Below are 6,557 nucleotides of genomic sequence, written 5' to 3'. Positions count from 1 at the left end.
GTCTGGTCATCTTGGCTTCTTTACTTGTAAGGTGTGTTAGTGTATCTGAAAATGCTTCTATGATATTTATTATACCTAGAAAGGCACACTATATACTAAAACAAGCATTAGACTAACTGACATTATGAAGCATCACTGTTCTGACTTAAATAGAAATTGGACTTAAAGACAGACTTACACAGTACACAGAACAGCCTGTAGTTGTATATACTTTTTCCCACCACTTCTATATTTCAGTGTGTGTGTGTGTGTCTTGTTTTGTTGTTTTTTCACATTTTTATTGTGAATTGAGTGATAGCTTACATGGGAGAATATCAGTTTTACACTCATCATTTCATTGCAATGATTACAGTCTCCTCCATGCATTATCATCCAATGGTATTTTTGCTTCTATTCCCTCTGTTGTTGTTATTGTTGGTGGTGGGGGGAGTGTACACAAAAACACTCAGGAATATATAATTATTTAAACAACCAAAGGGCACATTTTTCAAGCCTGGCTCCTGGCCGCCAGCACCTGGCCACCAGCACACAGCCTTTCTCTTTCCATGAGTCTAGAGTCCTCAGCTGCTCTATTTCTCCATGTCCTCATCTCTGCCTCCATCTCTGGTGTTGCTGCTTCTCTCGGTGTGTTTTTAGAGGTTGGAAAACATCTTTATTCCCAAAAAAGTAATTATTAGCCATTTGCTATATCTGAAGAGATTATAATTAAGAAGAAAGCCAAACAAAGTCAAACAGGTTTCTTGTTTAGTAATAGAGTAAGGTATTGTATGCATTTCCTATTAGTCACCTCAACTCACTGGGAAATATTTAGTCACCAGTTACCCTGAAACATGGAAATGAGATGAACTTTGCTATTGAAAACTACAACATTGCATCATAAGTTATTTCATATCTTGGTAAATTAGATTTCTTCTGTAGAAACACAGGAGTCTTTCCTTACTAAACCGGTTGCCATGGAGTTGACTCAGAGTGATGCAAACGCCATGTGTGTCTGAGTAGCACTAGACCCCGGAGAGTTTTCAGTGGCTGCTGTTTCAAAGCAGATCACTAGACCATTCCTCCAAGGTACCTCTGGGTAGACTTGAACCGCCAATGCTATCAGTCAATATCATTTTTTTAAAAGCAGAGTTTTGAGGTTGTGTCAATGGGATTAGATTGGTAATTGGGAAAATTTTAGTTCCAACAGATAAAGGGGCTTAGAATGTGTTGTCATGTGTTATAACTCATGCAAACTTCTAGAAGAGCCCTTGGATTTTCATTAGAAGACATATCTGCACAACCATCCCGACTCATGTTGAGAGATGCCCTACAATGAATGGTTCACTCTCCTAGACAGTTCCTTTCCCTTGTACATGTCCCCTCCCTGTCTTCTCCTGCTAGATTCTGATCCATCATTAAAGGTGGATTGAATTATGAAAATTTTTCGTGAAAGAGTTCCTGACTCCTCCCCCCACCTACTCCATAACCAGATGTAGTTCTCCCCTTCTCAGAGCCCCCTTGCATGTTTACAATCTTTTTGTTACTGTTGTTGTCTTCACTGTGGTCCAAAATTATTTTTGTTGTTGCTGTTAAGTGCCATCAAGTTGGTTCCATCTCATATTAACCCTGCACAGGGTTTCCAAGGAGCAACTGGTAGGTTTGAACTGCTGACCCTACTGTTAGCAGTCCAGTGCTTATCCTACAGTGCAACACCCCTGACTCATGGTGACAGATGAAACACTGCTTGGTTTGGTGTGCTTAAGTCCACTTAAGTCCAGTGGTATTGTAGCTGCTGTGTATTCTGAGGGCTGTCCATCACTCGTCTGGCAACATTCTGCTGTGAGCCATTGGGTTTTCATTGGCTACTTTTCAGAAGGAGATCACCAGGCATTTCTTCCTTGTCTTAGTCTAGAATCTCCACTGAAATCTCTCCACCACAGTGACCCTGCTGTTCATTGAAATATAGGTGGCAAAAATTGCAGCCTCATGACATCACACAAGCCACCACAGGATGACAAACTGACAGATGGCTGATGACCAATATTATAGTTGCTTTCATTACGCTGTTTTAGTCTAAAATAAGAGAAACTCACTCACCTGAGGCAAAAAAGAAAAGGAATGCAACCACGTGTCACCGATTCCAGAAGCCCACAAGCAGCCTCTAGGAAACGTGGCATTTATCGCCTCTAGCTCTCCAACCAGGTTTTTTTCTGCATTGCCACATATGCACAGTCAGAAATGTCCAGACCAACGCTTGTTGCTGTTGTTATTGTTCATGTTGTGGAGTCAGTTCTAACTCACAGCAACGTTTTATAGTGTTTACAAGACCAGCCGGTGGATTTGAACAGTCATCTTACAGTTAATAGGTCAGTGGTGTTCCTACAGTGCCACACCAGTGCTCATATTCCCTTAATCCCATGGGCAGCAGAAACTGCTTATCACTTTTGAGTTCTAATTCTAAATCCCCTGTTGGAAAAGTTCAATTGGTCCAATTTGGGTCACATGGCCCTCAATCTCCCACTCAATCTGCAGGGCAGAACTCCAGCCTTGGTTGCACAGATTAGATTCATCCTGAGGATCTCAAGAGGGGATAATTCTTCATGTCAGCTGGTTAGACTCTCTGAAAGGTATCTTTGTTGTGATTCCTTGGTCGTTATATTATTGCCTGTGATAAATGGGAGACTCTTTGGAGAAAGGGGATTGTTCCTTACTCATCTTTGTAAACCCCCAGCACTCAGCACAGTTTGGTGCATTGCTGTTGTTGTTAAGTGCCTTCAAGTCAGTACTGATTCATAGTGACCCTGTATAGGGTTTCCAAGGAGCGGCTGGTAGGTTTGAACCGTCAGCCTTGTGGTTAGCAGTCCAATGCTGATCTTACAGTGTCCCAAACTGTTAAACCTGCTGTTGCAGTGATCCTGCTTTACAATGTCTGTGAACATCTTGAATTTCCCAACAAATTCTAAAAGTGAAATTTGGAAATCTGAGCGTTATTTTATTGAGCTGATTATCCACATGTTTTTCTTGCAGAGGAAAACAAGCAAGCAAACAATCAAACAAAAAAACCTCTTTTGTTTCATTATTGAGAGGAAAATATAGTCACAACATAATCCTCTAGCTAAAAAAACAAACAAAAAGCCAAACTCATTGCTATCCGGTCAATTCCTGCTCATGGTGACCTCGTGAGTTAGAGTAGACTGCTCCATCGGGTTTATCGGTTTTCTGTTTAGTTGTACTCTTTATAGAAGCAGATCACCAAGACTTACTCCTTCAGAGCCACTGACTGGGTTTGAACCACCAACCTTTAGGTTAACAACCCATTGCAAACTGCTTGTTCCACCCAAGCTTCCTATCACTTCCCCCGTTGTCAGCTTATTCTTTTCCTTGAAAACACCATCACAGCTGCAAGGAGACTCTGGGAATATTCTTTTGAAATGACCTAGTAAGATAAGACTAGGCAAATTTCTTTGCCAAGTACTTTAGTAAAGTCCTTTGCACTGTAGTAAAGCGCTAAAGAATTTACAGGGAATGCGAACAGCCAGTGTCATCCAATGGCTTGAATTGGGAGAGGCTCAAATGAGTTAGCACTTAGCATCTCTGTTCACACACACCTATCTTATTATATTTTGTTGATTTCTTATCTGCCTCTGACTCTAACCTTCTCAGCCATTAACAGTTCACAGTTGGAGTGCTATGTGCTTGTATTAAGTAATCAATCCACTAAATTCGTTTAGAAAGAGAACTTTTATGTAATGCCCTGTTATACCTCCTGTCCAATAACAAGGGCTATGATTCATGCACCTGTTTTTCCTATGCCAATTCTTGTGCAAATCACAGCCAGCACCCTAGTTTCCTAATACAAATAGTTTCTCTCTTTCACTATTTGATTTTGTTGTTTCTCCACAAATTCCAATGTTTTGCAAATATATTTTTTATTGTAGTAATTCATGAGTAAGAACATGGTGCTGTAGGATAAGCACACGACTATAAAGTCAGATTGAACTGCAAGGTCAGTGGTTCAAACTCACCAGCTACTCCTCAAAACACCATAGAGGGTCACTATGAGTCCGAATCTACTTGATGGCACTTATCAACAACAACAACAATGTGTACTGTGATTTTTGTTGCTGTTGTTTAAAAGCAAAGTGATTTATTGAAGGCTCAGAACAGTCTGAATCAGGAACACCTGTGATCTCACAAAGTGAAAACAAACTCTCTAAAATGTTGGCATAAAAGTGGCATATTTATGAGGGGGAAATGAGAGCTAAAGTTACAACATTCTGTTTGGAAATGGTGATATTAGGGTAGCTGGAGGTGGGATAACTCGAAGCGATGGCAGGAGCTTTAGAGCGATTAGTTGGAAACATAAAGGTGAGCTGCGTAGATTGGTGATTAAGGGAGGTTTTATAGGATCATTATAAAGTAATTATAATCTTAATTTCCTGGCAGCTGCTGAGGGAATTTCTGATAAGGGTCTTATGTCAAGACTATCCCTTAGGAACTTTATTTTTTCATATCTTCAGTTTAATCACAGAGAAAAAATGCTTCCTTTGCTATGTTCTTAAGTCTGTCTAAGAGTTTGATGGTTGCAGTGGAAATAAGCAAAAACTAACATGACCTCAGATGTGGCACTATAGGATAAGCTCTGGACTGCTAACTGCAAGGTCGGCAGTTCAAACCCACCAGCTGCACTAGGAAACACTATAGAGGGTCGTTACTATGAGTCAGAACCAACTTGATGACACTCAAGATTGTTGTTACAAGTTACACAAGTTTTTACAAAGATGGAATTGGGGCTCAAGCATTCTAATATGAGTCAAGTGCCTCAATTTCAGAACTCTCACAGATGTTACTGCTAGGTACTATTGAATATGTTCTGACTCCTAGTGACCCTTTGCACCACATAACAAAACACTGCCTCTCAGTTGTTACGTTTGAGACCATTGTTGCTGCCACTGCATCGAGGGTCCATCTTGTTGGGGGTCTTCCTCTTTTTCACTGCTCCTCCACTTTACCAAGCATGATGTCCTTCTTCAGGGACTGGTCCCTCCTAACAATATATCCAAAGTATGAGAGACAAAGGCTTGCCATCCTGGCTTCTAAGATGCGTCTGGTTGTGTCTTCCAAGGTGTATTTGTTTGCTCTTCTGGCATTCCATGGTATTTTCAATATTCTTGACCAGCATCATAATTTAGATATATCAATTCTTTTACAGTCATCCTTTTTCATTGTTCAACTTTCACATGTATATGAAGTGACTGAAAATACAATGGTTTGGATCAGACGCACCTTAGTCCTCAAAGAGACATCTTTGTTCTTTACCACCTTAAAAAGATATTTTGCAAGAGAATTGACCAATGCAGTATTTTAATTGTGGTGGAATCATCCCAGAAAGCATAGTGATAGTGGTTGTATAATATGAAGTATGTTAATTTATATCACTGAATAATACATGTAAAAACTATTGAAGTGGCAAATGTTCTATAATGTATATTTTTTATCACATACACAAAATAAAGACCCACATCAAGTTATAGCATTGTGATATTTCAGAACCTCACAGAGAAATAATCCTAAAACCTTTTAGAAAGGGGGAAAAAAATTGGTCATATACAAAAATCAGAACTCAGAATGATGTCAAACTTGTCGGTGACAACACTCAAAGTGAGAGGATAAGAGGAAAACTATTACCTAATTACCTAAAATTCTGTACTCAAACTGTGAATCAAATGTAAAAGGAGAATGAAGATGTTTTCAAATAAGCAGAGTCTCAAAAGTTTTCTTCCCTATGCTTGAAAGGAGTAAAGCTCATGGGGGGTGTGCTCCATTTAAACACAGAGGAACTGCAGAAAGAGGGAGATTTCGGTCAGGGTGGTGTCTGAAAGTGGACATCCAGAAATAATGAGCAACTCATCCAGATTGGAGCAGGTTAGGAGACTCCATGATGAATGTCTCCAAGCAAAAACAGTGGTTATTAGTGGCAGTAGGGAGGAGAAAAGGAAGACACAAAGCTTCTGTTGTTGTTGTTGTTAAATGCCGTGGAGTTGGTTTTGATTCCTAGCAACCCTGTATAGTTTCAGATGAATGGCTGGTGGCTTGACTGCAGTTCAGTGTTTATCTTACAGCATCACACCAGGACTCCAAGCTTCTGCTACAAGTGATGGAAAATAAATGGGAACAGTTAACGGTGATGGTTTAATTACATGATGAACTTATTTAATGTTGCTGAACTGTACATGGGAAGCTTGTTGAAATGGCAAATGTTTTCTTACCACAATTTTTTTAATGTGAAAAACAAAAACAATAAAAATTCTCACCTTGCTATGTCCACCAATAGGAAACTGTTATAACATAAATTTTGCCCAATTACTATCAAGACTCCACTTTGTTGTTAAGTGCTGTACAGTCAGTTGTGACTCTGTATAAGGTTTCTAAGGCGTAGCTGGAGAGCTTGAACCATTGACCTTGCAATTCAAATTGATGTTGCAGTATAGAGCATTAGCTTGCTGTGCCACACCAGGACTCCATAAGGCTCCATTAGACCCTCATAACTTAATGAGAAGTATGAGTATTCCAGAACA

This window comes from Chrysochloris asiatica, unplaced genomic scaffold, assembly GCF_000296735.1.
Source record: "Chrysochloris asiatica unplaced genomic scaffold, ChrAsi1.0 scaffold00160, whole genome shotgun sequence".
NCBI classification, from domain to species: Eukaryota; Metazoa; Chordata; class Mammalia; order Afrosoricida; family Chrysochloridae; genus Chrysochloris; species Chrysochloris asiatica.
Note: the sequence above shows the minus strand (reverse complement) of the source record.